We start from the raw sequence: 15,047 nt of genomic DNA, 5'->3' as shown, positions 1-15,047 counted from the left end.
AAACTGGCCGAGCCTCGGGCCCCGGGCCGGAGAACGGCACAGAGGGGTGAGCCACCGCTTTATGCCAACTCCTCCGAGCACCCCGGCATCCCAGTGAGGGGGCCAGAGGGCGGCCAAGGCGTTCGCAGCCGGGCTGGGGTGGGCCCCTGGCTGCCAAGATGCGCCCTCACATTCGAGGCTCCTTCAGATCCTTTCAGGGACCCTGCAATTCGGCTGAAATAAGCACACCCAACTCCTGGCACAGAGACGGGCCTTGGGCAAAAGTTTTCGAATGGATGCGCGGGCTTCGAAGGAGCCCGCCGCGTTTCATCTGCCTGGAACCAGTCAGGGATGCTTGGAGAGCAGATTTGTGCGCTAAATCACTCTAAATAAAGTCGAGCGCTTGGAATAAAGGTTTAACACAGACACGGCCTAGGTGCCCCACGCCCACTGCGCAACCACCACGCCGCGAGTCAAGAAGGAGGAAAGCAGAGAAACCCACCGAGGGCTCGGCCGGAAGAAACTCGGGCTTCCTTGGGCTGTGGGAACTTTCTAGCTAAATTCCTTCAGCACCGGTCCTCCTGCAGGACAGATGTCCTGGTCTGTCTGCAGCCGGATCTCCTCTCTTCACAAGGTCCACGGTGACATTCAGGCGGCTTCAGCTCTGGTCTCCCCGCTGTTCGATCACAAACCTGCAGTAAGCTGGGTTAAAGCAGGACCTTTCCTATGGTGACAAGAGCTGAACTTCGCATCCTTCCTTCCCAGACAGCAAGTTCTGAGCACAAGGCTCCTCACCGGTGGTCCACGGAAGCTGGGATTTCTCCTCCGAATTTAGAGTCATTTGCTTCTTGCTTTTAATGAATCAGGACGACCAGTGAGCCCCTGGGTGAAGGAGATGGTGCAGATTATGCAAGCCATGGCTTTGGTCCCCTCCAAGTGCTCCAAACAAGGACTTAAAGGGGTTTGTAAAGGAACACAGACGCAGGAAAGCACTGCCTGCGGGAGAAGGGGACCCGAGGCACACAGCAGTGCGATGCAGGATGCAGCCAGGCTGCGTCTTACGGCAGATCTGCTCACGGAAGGGCCTCGGCCTGGGCCCTAAGCCTTTGTGTGGTGGCGCAAATCATAGTGTCCATGTGTTAAAACACCAAGCCACTGAAGCTGCAATGACTTTTTCTTTATTGAGTAATAGTCATTTTACAATGTTGTGTCAATTTCCAGTGTCGAGCACAATTTTTCAGTCATACATGAACATGCATATATTCATTGCCGCATTTTTTTTCACCGTGACCTACCATGAGATCTTGCATATATTTCCCTGTGCTGTACAGGATAATCTTGTGTATCTATTCTATATACACCTGCCAGTATCTACAAATTTCAAACTCCCAGTCTGACCCTTCCCACCCCCTTCCCCCCGGAAACCACAAGTTTGTATTCTGTGTCTATGAGTCTGTTTCTGTTTTGTATTTATGTTCATTTTTCTTTTTTCTTTTTTCAGATTCCACATATGAGCAATATCATGTGGTATTTTTCTTTCTCTTTCTGGCTTACTTCACTTACAATGACATTCTCCAGGGACATCCATGTTGCTGCAAATGGCATTACTTTATCCTTTTCATGGCTAAGTAGTACTCCATTGTATAAATACACCACAGCCATCTGTTGATGGACATTTTGGCTGTTTCCATGTCTTGGCTATTGTAAATAGTGCTGCTATGAACACTGGGGTGCAGGTGTCATCCTGAAGTAGGGTTCCTTCTGGATATATGCCCTGGGTCCTACAGTCAGGCTAGTCCTAGTCTTTTGAGGAATCTCCATACTGTTTTCCACAGTGGCTGCACCAAACTGCATGACAATGACTTTTTAAGACTGCGCAGGAATTGGCAATGTGCACAGACAGAGATCAGGGTTGTCACTAATTCCTTCTTTATGATTGGCAGCAACAACTTCTATGGTACGACCTTGTCAGAGCATGCCTCCTGTGACCCGATGGCACCTCAAGAAGCAGAGCTTCGTGAAAACTGTTACTCGAGGAGGCAGCCTGGCACTTCAGGCGCACGAGCCATTATGGGGTTGGTCCCAGTGAATGGACAGGAGCCGGCGGGCCGAGCATCCTCCTGGGACACGTGTGTCAACTCTGCGTTTCTCCTCTGAGCCTGTGATGTGGGGGGTGACATTCAGGGTGATTTTATGCTCTTTGACAGGCGCACGGAGTGCACTCATAAATGTGTTACTTGTTACGTGAAAAACTGGCTGAGCCTGCAAAGATGGCCTCCTCCCGAGAGAACAGAGCTTCGCTCAGACTGGGCCCTGCAGAGAGGATCCTGGGACACTCAGCTTCCGCAAACCTCTTCAAAGATGAGAAACTGGTCATCAGAGGAGGAAAAAAAAAGTTTCTTAAATTAACTCTTAAGTAAGAGTTTCATCCTTTTTAGAAGGAACATGGCAGCGGATCCCCTGAAACCACACGCCCTGTGGAAGGGGAGGGGATGTTGAGGTTGCTCGGCGGGGTGAAGATGGGAGGCCTTCAAATATTTTAAGTTCCATTTTAGGCGAAAGGCATTTGGCCACCTGTCCTCTCTGGCCTTTGAGGTCAAAACAAAAACTGAAGAAGGAAAAAAACATCAGAGTTGCAAATTTCAGAGTTTTAAAAATCTTATTTTATAACCTAGTGGAGTGAGCTGCTTTCGAGCGGGGTGTGTTTCTCCATCCTTCGATTCCTATGCAGAAGCGTTACTAAGGGTCGCTGTCAATTAAGGGCTGAACCAGACCCCTTCCCATCCCGCAATTCTACAAGAACATGCATGTCTAAAAGAGGTTTCCATCTCAACGCACATGCGCTCAACAGCTCTTCCAAAGATGTGTTTCGAGAAGACACAAGAATTACTACTGGGGTGGAGAACTCAGTAGCTGGCGGTCAGGAGTTTGAAGGAGACCAATTTTTCAAATATCTGTCCTTTTACACCTTTACAAGTTTGCACACTGAGCAGGCATCACCTGCTTCTGGAAAAGAAATGGTCAGTGACTTCAGCACCCCATACTGATGCTCTGGCGGGGGGCACCTCTTTCTTGGTTTCCTGTCCCTTTGAGTCGCTCTACTTGCATTTTAAAAATTGACTTATAGTCAGTTTACAATGTTGTGTCAATTTCTGGTGCACAGCACAATTTTTCGGTCATACGTGAATATACATATATTCATTTTCATATTCTTTTTTTCCCCTTCAGCTACCACAAGATCTTGTATATATTTCCCTGTGCTCTACAGTAGAAACTTGTTTATCTATTCTATATATGCCTGTCAGTGTCTACTAATCTCGAAGTTCCAGTCTGTCCCTTCCCACCCTGCTCCCCTCTGGCAACCACAAGTTTGTATTCTGTGTCTGTGAGTCTGTTTCTGTTTCGTATTTATGTTCATTTATCTTTTTCACACTCCACACATGAGTGATATCATATGGTATTTTTCTTTCTCTTTCTGGCTTACTTTACTTAGAATGATCTTCCCCAGGGACATCCATGTTGCTGCAAATGGCGGCATGCTGTCATTTTTCATGCCTGAGTAGTATTCCATTGTATAAATATAACACGTCTTCTTTATCCAGTCATCTGTCGATGAACATCAGGCAAGAATAAGAAAGAAAAGGGATCCAAATTGGAAAAGAAGACATAAAATTGTCATCATATGCTATTTGCAGTTGCGTCTGAGTTGAGACCTAGCTGTGGCAGAATAAAAGGAAGCAGGGATAATATGGTGGCACAAACGTGCTAAAGCCTCCCTTTGTTATTATTATTCTCACTAGTGCCATAGGTCACACTCATTCTTCATTATCTCCGGGGTTGAGGGTTGCATAATGCTCTGAATTCAGGATCGCACTTTTAAATGCTAGTTTCTGGCAGCGTTGGTGAGGTGTTTGCTGATTACGTTGCACAGGGGTCTCGTGGGAGGTTGCTGGAGGCTGCACACTGCTTTGCCCACGTTAAGGGTTTAAACTCACATAATATTTGATCCAAGGTGTCAGTACTCATTTCAGGGGTAATTAGAACTAGAAACACCACCTGGAGGTTTTGCCTGGTGGCCTGCAGACCAAGTTCAGGATGTAGATGTGGTTTTATGGGGCCCATTGAATATTTCTTTTACTTGAATTAATAGCAACATTAAAAAAAAAACCCAGAAGATTTAATATTTCAAATGTGGGTTTTGTGTTTCTTTTGAAAATTTGGAAGTGCTGGCCAGCTGGGTCTGCTTTCCTGCAAGCTGGCGTTGTCCCCTTCCAAAAGGACACTAGGTCTCCAGCTAGCAGCGCCACTAAGACTGACCCACCAGTTCGTGGGGCTTGCTTGCATGGGTACCAAAGGCATTAGCGTTTGCAGCCTCACCTCCCTGATTAAGTAATGGTACTGCCACTTTTTATATATGGTTCTCAGCTCGCATTTCCTTTCACACCTCTCTTCCTTTTTCTGTTCAATGCATTCCCATCCGTCTCCTATGTGTGCAGGTGTATTTGTTGAGAAATTTTGGTCCAGAGGCCATAATACGTTGTATATCATGACAGACCTCACTTTAAATGAGCTGAATTTGATTCCATTCAAATATGGAATCGCATAAAAGGGCAGACGCTTATTATGGCTCCTGATTATACCATATCATTATTATAGTTGACATTCTTTACACCTAGGATTTGATTTAACCAATTAAAAAGTGCTGGGGAGATGGCTTCACTGGGGAGTTCTGCCCAACATACAAAAAAGAACTCATACCAATCCTTCTCAAACTCTTCGAGAGGATTAAGGAGGAGGGAACACTCCCGGATCCATTCTATGAAGCCACCATCACCCTAACCCAGGCAATAGAAACAAAATCAAAAATAAACAAATGGGACCTAATTAAACTTATAAGTTTCTCTGCACAGCAAAGGAAACCATACGCAAAACAAAAAGACAACCTATGGGATGGGAGAAAATTTTTGCAAATGATGAAACCGAAAAAGGCTTGATCTCCAGAATATATAAGCAGCAAATACGACTTAATAAGAAAAAAACAAACAACCCAATCCAAAAATGGGCAGACCTAAACAAGCAATTCTCCAAGGAAGACATACAAATGATCAATAGGCACGTGAAAAATTGCTCAATATCACTAATTATCAGAGAGATGCAAATCAAAACTATGATGAGGCTTCACCTCACACCAGTCAAAATGGCCATCATTCAAAAGTCCACAAATGACAGATGCTGGAGAGGCTGTGGAGGAAAGGGAGCCCTCCTGCACTGCTGGTGGGAATGCAGTTTGGTGCAGCCACTTTGGAAAACAGTGCGGAGATTCCGCAAGAGACTAGGAATAGACTTACCGTATGACCCAGGAATCCCTCTCCTGGGCATATATCTGGAGGGAACTCTAATCCGAAAAGACACCTGCACCGCAATGTTCACAGCAGCACTATTTACAATAACCAAGACATGGAAACAGCCTAAATGTCCACCAACAGATGACTGGATAAAGAAGTGATATATTTATACAATGGAATACTATTCAGCCATAAAAAAGAATAAAATAATGCCATTTGCAGCAACATGGGTGGACCTGTAGATCATCATTCTAAGTGAAGTAAGCCAGAAAGAGAAAGAAAAATACCATATGAGATCACTCATATGTGGAATCTAGATGGTGACAGTTCTGGTGGGTCTGGGATGGGGAGAACATTGTAGGTTAAAAATGATTAGCAAGGTTAGAAAAATCCAAGGTCAATTGCTTTTCTATTTCGCAATGAAATGAAAAATGTGAAATTCCTGCACTTGTAAATTCTGTAGAACTGAGCCACAAGAAAGCCTCAGGTCGAAACTTCAGACATGAGAGGGACCTCAGAGATGGGGCCCTGCCACTTCATAGGTGACAGGTAAACACCTTGACCAAATGAACTGTTTCAGGGAGAGAGGAAGGATTAAAAAGGATAGTTTCTTAATAAAATAAGACACACAGGAGTTTTCAGGGTTGTTAGCAATTTTATTAAGATTCAGAGTGGAAAACAGCTTTTACTCGGTACTGCCTGAGTCCAAGGTAGCTGGGAGACAGACGTCAGATACCAGTCCTTGCCTTCAGCTTGTGAAAGGTTATCCAGACCAACCAGATGTGTGTGTGTGTGTGTGTGTGTGTGTAAGAACGGGAACCTTTCTATGCCTTCTCATCCACCAATTTCACTGATTTCTCACTGCCGCCGAAAAATAGGATGTTTTACTATTCCACTAGGAAGAAAAAATACATATTTCTATGTAACTGGAATCCCCAGTGCCTGCATTTAGGGAAATTGCTGTGTTCTAGGAGATCCGTGAGATGTTGTGACGGAGGCATTTAGTTTTGTCACCTGCTAAGACCATTTGGCAAGTGCAGACTGCCTTTCCTTCTTAGCAATCTCGCTTGCGGCCAGTGACTTGCAGCCCAGTGGAGAAAGGCAGAGTGTGTCCTGGCCCTCGCGCACCCCGCCGCCCCCCATGGGACGATGGTGCTTTCCTGTCTCTGGAAATCAGCCTTGGTCAAGGGAGAGACAGTGTCACTTCTGGGCAGATTCGCAGAAGCAGGGTCCACTTCCCCTCTGTCCCGGTTGGTGCCGGTCTGGAGGGTGGCTTCGTCCTCAGCCTGGGCCTGGAGGGAGGGTGAGGACAGGGGGTAGACCCTTCAGCTGGTGAAGTCTACACCGCGGACAGGAAGGGGCCTTTGTTAGGGCTACTTGGATGCTCAAGTTGTTTCTTATTCCATTAAACCTTGGCATCCCTTAATTTATACAGGAAGGCCTTCAACCCCGAGTTAAATATTTAAATGATACATATGACATATATATTAGTTGATAAGCAATACATATATTAAATGACACAGATTTAAATGATATATATTAAATTGTGTATTTTATGTTTGCTATATAAACATACATACATATATACGTATATTACACACACACACACACACACACACATCTATTTGGGCGGGGGCGTTATGGAGTAATCAAATGAACAGAAATCTAAAAATCGCCACTAACTAAATGTGACCTCGAGTACATTTAATTTGGTCAGTCTTTCCAATCACAAGCGTTAGCTTTTGTCCCTGTGAATGGTCATTCGTGCTCGCCACACAGGATGGCTAGGACCTGAATTATTTGTAGGCGAAGCACCCAGCAATGGACGGAAAGCTGTGTGTGCTGCATGCGTTTTGGGAGCTGCGGGCTGTGCACATCACATTCTTCCATTTCCCCGGAGATTTTCGGAGCCTGCCTTCCATGCGGACAGAGCAACAAACAAAACAGATCGTGGGCTCAGCTCCGAGCCCCGCTGGGGGAGCGCAGACCCCATTCGATTTACCCTTCAGTTAGTCTCATGGTCATACAAACAAAATAAACCTAGAATTAATCATTAACATAAAAAAGACCCCTTCAGCCTCTCCGAGGCACAAGTTAGCAACAATGATTTTTTCCTCCCCCCGTGAGATTTCTAATTATGAACTTGGAGGACCCGAGTTGTTCCTCGCCTTCAAAAGATCTGCTATTTGCTGCGGCAGCTGCAGGCGGGGAAATGGGCAGTGACCGTGCTGAGCTGGCGCCCGCTGCGCCCAGCCGGGTCTGCAGGTGCCCGGAGCCCCGCGTCCCAGCTCGCGCGGGGCGGGGAGGATGCGCGGGGCGGGGGCGGGAGGAGGATGCGCGGGGCGGGGAGGATGCGCGGGGCTGGAGGAGGATGCGCGGGGCGGGAGGATGCGCGGGACGGGAGGATGCGCGGGACGGGAGGATGCGCGGGGCTGGAGGAGGATGCGAGGGGCGGGAGGATGCGCGGGAAAGGGAGGATGCGCGGGGCTGGAGGAGGATGCGCGGGGCGGGGAGGATGCGCGGGGCGGGGAGGATGCCCAGGGCTCCGAGGGCGCAGGGCCGGCTGCGAGTCGGCCTGGGGTGGGATGGGGGGTGGGTCCCGGGTTTCTGCCCGCCCTGAGTCTGGTCCTCCTTGGGTGCTGCTGCCTGCGAGGGGCTGCTCTCCGATTTGGCCAGAGGTGATGGTTGACCCTTCAGTGTGATTTTGCAAGTAAGCATTTCTTGGGCTCTGCGTCTTTTTACTGTTTTGCACACCCCCTCCCCACTTTTGTGCTCTTGAAAAAAAAAACCTTTCACTTTTAAATGAGGGTTTGGAAGCAGGACTAGGGGCAGAACTGGGGTTTGCCTGATTGGGGAAGGCCGAGGGAGGGGAATATGGGCTACTTTTTCTTACTCCTCCTTTTCTGAGACTTAGGGATATTTCTCGAGTTTGTTTTTGTAGCAGAGAGCCAGATCACCTGCAATGCCTCGCGCCCAGCACCTGCCACAGAAAAAGGAGGCCCCCAGGTCTCCGGGGAGCTGGCAGGGGCTCTCCGCGCGCAGCTGGGGATGAAAGAGCAGCGCGCGGAGCAGCCAGCTCCCCAAGGCCGAGCCCCACCATGGAGGCTGCGGCTCGTCGGCCCAGCATCAGACTCCTCTCCTCCCTAACTCCCCAAAAGTGCGTTTCACTGGGAAGCTTGGCACAGGGCTGGGTCTTTCCTAGGCGCACGGGGGTCGCGAGCCTCCTTCCACGGGGCGGGCTGTCACCCTGGGCATCAGTGTCCTCCCCGCTACTCAAGTTAGCTGGCTCTCCTAGAAGTGGGGCTGGACACACCTGGTCCTTTGCACACAGTGCTGACAAGTCTGCAGGGAGGTGCCACGCAGTAACCTGGTCGCCCACCCCATACGCAGTCCCTCTGATCTGATTATTTGACTGAAGCTAGAACCCTCTAGAAGAGATCCACGGCTTCTAGAGGAAACAAAGAGCCCTGATCTGAACGTGCTGAGAGGCGAAGCTCTCACCTGCTCCCTGTCACGCGATCCGGGAAGCTCTCACTATGCAACCCCCCCCCCTCCGCCCCGCAGGGCAGGTGGCAGTGTCTACTGGAGCGGGACACCTTTTCCTAGCCTTCGGACACCTAATGACCCCAAGCTGTGGATACAGAGTGAGATAAATTCTGTGGACCAATATGATCAGTGTTGGGCACACATGCCCCTGAACCTAAGGGGACCTCGGGGACAGAAAGAAGCTATATTCTGGAAAGTGCAGGTCCTCTGCTTTATGTCAAGTTCCAGCTGCTCGCAGCTCCTGCAGGCATTCCTGGGCTAGGATTCCGGCCAGGAATTGTTACTTGACCCCCGAGGCAGGAAATTATGCCCCTGCTCTGAGCGGGGCTGTTGGTGACCCAGGACCAGCTCCAGCAGGCTATGACCTCCCCGAGGCAGTGTATACACAGCCACCGACTCCTTTCCCTCCAGCGGTGACCAGAATGCTCTTCTGGTCACCTCCCAAGACGGGGCGCTGGAGAGACTTAACCTTTGCCCTCATTTCCACATCTTGTTTGGGGCAAGGAGAGAAATGAGTGGAATGTGGCTCTCAGCTGGTCCCAACTCCACGTGAAGACCAGTTTGTATAGTAAACTCCTCGGTCACTGTACTTGAGAACTCTTTGTGGAGTGACAGCTGTGTGCCGGGCAGTGCATACAGTTCACTCCCCAGATTGGTACCACAGTGTCCAGCACATGTTTTAATGGTTGGAAAGCTGCCAGTAAACACAGACATGATAGGATAAGTGAAGGGGGAGAGTAGAGCTCAAGCCGTAGAGCGCATGCCTAGCATGCACAAGGTCCTGGGTTCAATCCCCTGTACCCCCTCTATAAATAAATAAGTAAACTTAATTACCTCCCCTCCAAAAATTAATTAAGTGCTGTGCAGAATAATGAAGTAAGGATAGAGCAGAAGGGTCAGTGCATCTTCGATGAGATGGCGTGGCTGGGGGCACCCCCTGAGAAGGGAGGGGGCAGTAAGTAAGAGCCGACACAAGTCACCAGTGAATCTGGGGATTGTGTGAAAGATGAGAGCCAAGGAGGACCTCAAGGTCTTGGTCAATGAAGGAGGGATGGTGGTCCTTCCTAAGATGAAAAATGGAGAAAATCTTAGAGAGTGATTTTTGGACTGGCTACCGAGACAGGAGGGAAGGGGGCAGGGTACCACCACTGAAGGACTGACACAGCCGTTGAGGACAAACTGGTTACAACCAAGATGGCGGAAGGCTCAACGCCCAGTAGACCTTGAGCCTCATGGGTGCGCCATAAAACCTAGGAACCCTGCACCTTGGGGTGGCTTCTCTCTTGCCTTCTGTGGTGGACCACACTCTTTGTGAGTGGAGTGTGCATCTATCTCTCTAAATAAACTTGCTTTCACTTCACGATGCCTTGCTCTTGAATTCTTTCCCCGCAAGAAGCAAGAACGCATCCTCAGGCAACACTATGTCTGAGATACTTTAAGACTTGAAGATATTAGAGAAGCAGTTGGGTATCTGAGTTTGAGCTTCAGGGGAAAAGGTCCAGGCAGGAGATAAAAATTGTGACTTCAAAGTCTTGGGACTGAATCAGGGCGTCCAGGGATTAGAAATGCTTATAAATAGAGCTCGGAGGCCTGGGGCCTCGAATGTGAGGAGCCCCAGGAGATAAGGAGGGAAAAGTCAAGGAGACTGAGAAGGAGTGGTCTGATCTGCTGCCCTGGGGGCAACTGGAGAACCGGTTTTAAAGACAAGGGTTTAATGAGCTGCATCCAGAGCTGCAGACCTGCTGGGGAATCCGGCGCCGGCACTGGCATGTCACTGGTGTCTCCCCCCAGAAAGAGGTTTCGCTGGCGTCGTGGGGCTGGAGTCTGAATGGAACAGGGGTCTAGTCGCATTTTGCTAAATTTATCGACAGATTTAAGAAGTACTTGAAGAAGGATTAATGAGGTGGCCATATTCAGGCTAACACATTGGCCAACTGACCTGACTGACTGGCTGCTACTTGCAGTTCCAGGCCCATTGTTAAAACTAAAGCTATTAATCTTACTGTTTCTGCTTCATTCCAGCAATCAAAAGCTACAAGCCTGCTTGGTCTCTGAGTCGATCTCCAGGGAGAAGGTCACAGAACTGAAACTCTGCAAAGTAGGCCAAATACCAAGAGGACCGCGCCTTGAGAGCTTGCGAGATAAAGAGATCGAAAAAGTGACAACGGGCTGGCCTCTAGAGAATCGGTCCCCTGGAGGCATCAGGACACCTTTCTGAGTCTTCTGATGAGAAAATGATTCTGTTGGTGGTCACCGATGCTTTACTGCTTGAGCCATGGCTGTGTAACCACCCCACCCCATCCCCAAGGTGGGTCCACGGTTTTGAAATCACCTCCCCACTGTGATAAAGCGATAAAGCTGCCTCTTTCCTTCTGAGCTCCAACCCCCGGCCTCTGAGTTATTTGGCTCGTCAGGGACGGGGGCCGATGTTTCGGCCACATACTGACATCTTTAAAAAAAATTATATTTTATTTTTCTTGACGTTTCATTAGTTTACCATGTTCTGTTAATTTCAGGGGGGTACAGTAAAGTGATTCAGTTTTGCATATATATATTCTTTCCCCAGAAATATTGACATCTTCAAAATACTTTCTCTACCTCCTTATAATATTAAATCTTCAGAATCAGAAAAAATAGTATTTTTCGACTTACACGTCTTTCCCCCCCCCCCCATATATTGCATAGGCTGACGTCAAATAACAGTTTTGCTGTGCGGGGGCACTGAAAGGTAATTGTAGGGGGAGGTGAGGGGCAGTGCTAAAGGCACCCACAGTAGGGAATGGATGTGCAGGAGGACTGGGGATGACCAGTGTCCACGCACAGCATCAGCAGTTGCCGGGATCAAGGAAGGAGGAAGGAGAAATGGGCAAGGATGCTCACTGCCTCGCCGTGGAAGTAGGTGAGGGTTCAAAGGACCCTCGGGAAAGACACCGGCTTTGTCCCTCAGGTCTTAAGAGATGTGGCAGGCTGTTTGTTTATTAACTGAGCTTAAACTTTGAGTACTTAATAAATTCACAGGGTTCAGAATTAAATAAGATGAAAAATGTGTACAGTGAAAATACAGGGCTCTCCAAACTTTTGTGATGTAAAGTGCATTTTCCTTTGTTTAAGCATTTATTTTCAAACCCTAGCAAGCTTTTTGGACATCTGTTAAAAGTCAGAGTTTTTTGTTTGTTTGTTTGTTTTTGTTGTTGTTAGTTATATTACATTTTAATAGGTTTTGAAGACAGTCTAGTTAAAGCAAGAGCCTTGTCTGCCTTTGATTTGGGCGAGTGGGAAGCAGGTACTCTACACATTTTCTTTTTTTTTTTTTTTAACTCTACACTTTCTTTATATAATAGTTTGCATTTTGGTTATTTGCTGCCCTGGACATACTTCCAGGAAGAATGAATCAAATATTCAGGGTGAGTGAGTTGACTATAAGATCTGAAGTTTTCAGTTATGAAAACGGGAAAAAATATGTCACATTTTAACTTGACTGTGGAAGATGATGGTTGCATGTTTCTCATTGGTATGTTTCCAGCTTTGTGATAAGATGCTTTAATCAATCTCTTCAATTTAAAAAAAAAATAGCCCTGTACTGCCAGCCACATGGCTTCCTCCAAGGAGGCATTTCCCCTAATCTTTCAATATGTTTTTGTGCTGAAAACGTGTATGTAATAATATACTGTGGGACTCATTCTGATGCAGAAAAAATGGATGTGGGGCAGGAGGGGGTCCGTGTCCCAGGTCTCAGTGGAGTCCCTGGGACGTGCCCCACCAAGAGTGCATCCTTGGCTTCGTGCAGGAAAGAATTCAACAGCGAGCCATCGTTGAGTAAAGGCAGATTTATTTAGAGAGAGACATCGTATGTATGTTCTTCATTCGACAATTTTTTTGCGAGCTCACCACAAACATTTTGAGTTAACCCGATTTGCCTGACTCCACTAGTCTCTTGTCCAGAATATATTTTTATTGACCACATATAATAATAATCTTTGGTGGAGTGTAACTTAAATAATTTTATTCCATATTTTTGTGTCTTATTTGGTATATATCATCTAAATATAAGTCCTCCCCTTCAAGGAACCATTATCTCATCCATTACGGTATCTGGGCCCCGGGGAAAAATTTTTTTGATAATTTTCAGCCAAAGTGTTAATCAACGCGTTAATATTTTCCAAGTATATCACCTCTTTTAATCGTTTCATTATTTGCAAAGTGCAAACTGATAATAACTTTTATATAAAGTAATATAAAAATAATAATAAATCAAAATGACTATGAGACATTATGGTAGGCAGCAATGTGATGCTGCAAAGGCGGGGGGTCTTTTGACCAATATTTAATCATAAATATTGATTTCGCTAGACTTATGCAGATCAGAAGAGGAAGGGAGTTTTTAATTTCTTCAGAAGAAGTAGGTTTCGACTCTTTATTCAACTGTGTGCCGTGTTTAGATGCAGGAGTAATTTTTGTTCCGTATCTCTGTTCATCTTCTTTGCCAGAAGGTTTATTATTTAGTCATTGAAAAATAGCGGAAGAACTTCGCCTGGGCTGGTATCAACTTCAACACCGTGTCTCCTCATTCTCTGACCTTGAACTTGACGAGATTTCCATTTCTGTGTCTTCTTCCGACCTCCTGATCACTTCTAGAGTCACTTTCCACAATGTATTTTCATACGGTCGGACAGACATGGTAAGGATCTGAAAAAAAAAATCACAGAGCAAACCTTGAACGATGCACAGATGTTGAGATGCAGAATGAAACTGCCGAGCTGAGCGGAACAGAGCAGGCGGATGGAAAGTGTGCCATTTAAAGCAACTCCTTATCTATCATTGCTTCTAATCGGATCACACATCGCCGCCAAGCTATCAAATAGCAAAGCAATGGGACAGCGTCCCGGACTATTCCATGACCCGAATTTATTCCCTGCAGGATAACAACATTCCAAGAAGAAATAAAACTGTAAAGAGGTTGAAAATTGAAAATAAGAAAACAAATTGTGTTTGAAAAAATATTTCAATTACACTGGACAAAACAGATTACTTTTATTTATTTATTTAACATTTTTACTGATTTATAATCATTTTACAGTGTTGTGTCAAATTCCAGCATAGAGCACAATTTTTCAGTTATACATGAACATGTATATATTCATTGTCACATTTTTTTCGCTGTGAGCCACCACAAGATCTTGTATATATTTCCCTGTGCTGTGCAGTATAATCTTGTTTATCTAGTCTACAATTTTGAAATCCCAGTCTGTCCCTTCCCACCCCCCATCCCCTTGGCAACCACAAGTTTGTATTCTATGCCTGTGAGTCTATTTCTCTTTTGTATTTATGCTTTGTTTGTTTGTTTTTAGATTCCACATATGAGCGATTTCATATGGTATTTTTCTTTCTCTTTCTGGCTTACTTCACTTAGAATGACATTTTCCAGGAGCATCCATGTTGCTGCAAATGGCATTATGTTGTCATTTTTATGGCTGAGTAGTATTCCATTGTATAAATATACCACCTCTTCTTTATCCAGTCATCTGTTGGTGGACATTTAGGCTGTTTCCATGTCTTGGCTGCTGTAAACAGTGCTGCTATGAACATTGGGGTGCAAGTGTCTTTTGAAGTAGGGTTCCTTCTGGATATATGCCCAGGAGCGGGATTCCTGGGTCATATGATAAGTTTATTCCTAGTCTTTTGAGAAATCTCCACACAAAACAGGTTAATTTTAAGCATTACACTGAGGTCAAGAGTGAATGCAGATCCCGCAGAAAACACCTGATCCAGTGGGTGATCCACAGGTTAAAACATCCAAACAGCCATGCCAAGTAGGCAGTTAGGAAGTCAAGTCTGAGGCTCAGAAGCATAGTGTAGGATGGGAAATAAATGTTTAAACAGTCAGAAAGCTGTCAGTAATATTTAAAGCCCTGGAAATTGATGAATTTACCTGGAGAGGGAAGAGAGTAAAGGCTGAGAGGCAGAAGACAAGGAAGGCTCACCTTGATCCAGAAAAACCCCCACGTTTACAGCCAAGGTGGAGGAGACTGAAGCGGTAAATGGGGCTGAGAGGGAGCAGGCAGACAGGTAAGAGGCCCGGGAGAGAGTGCAATGGGGAAGCCAGAGGTCAGCAGTGATTCACACAGCAGGAAATGGTCAGCATGCCAAGGGAAAAGGAATAAAGAATAAATATTACCC

Source organism: Vicugna pacos, chromosome 36 (genome assembly GCF_048564905.1).
Source record: "Vicugna pacos chromosome 36, VicPac4, whole genome shotgun sequence".
Lineage (NCBI taxonomy): Eukaryota > Metazoa > Chordata > Mammalia > Artiodactyla > Camelidae > Vicugna > Vicugna pacos.
Note: the sequence above shows the minus strand (reverse complement) of the source record.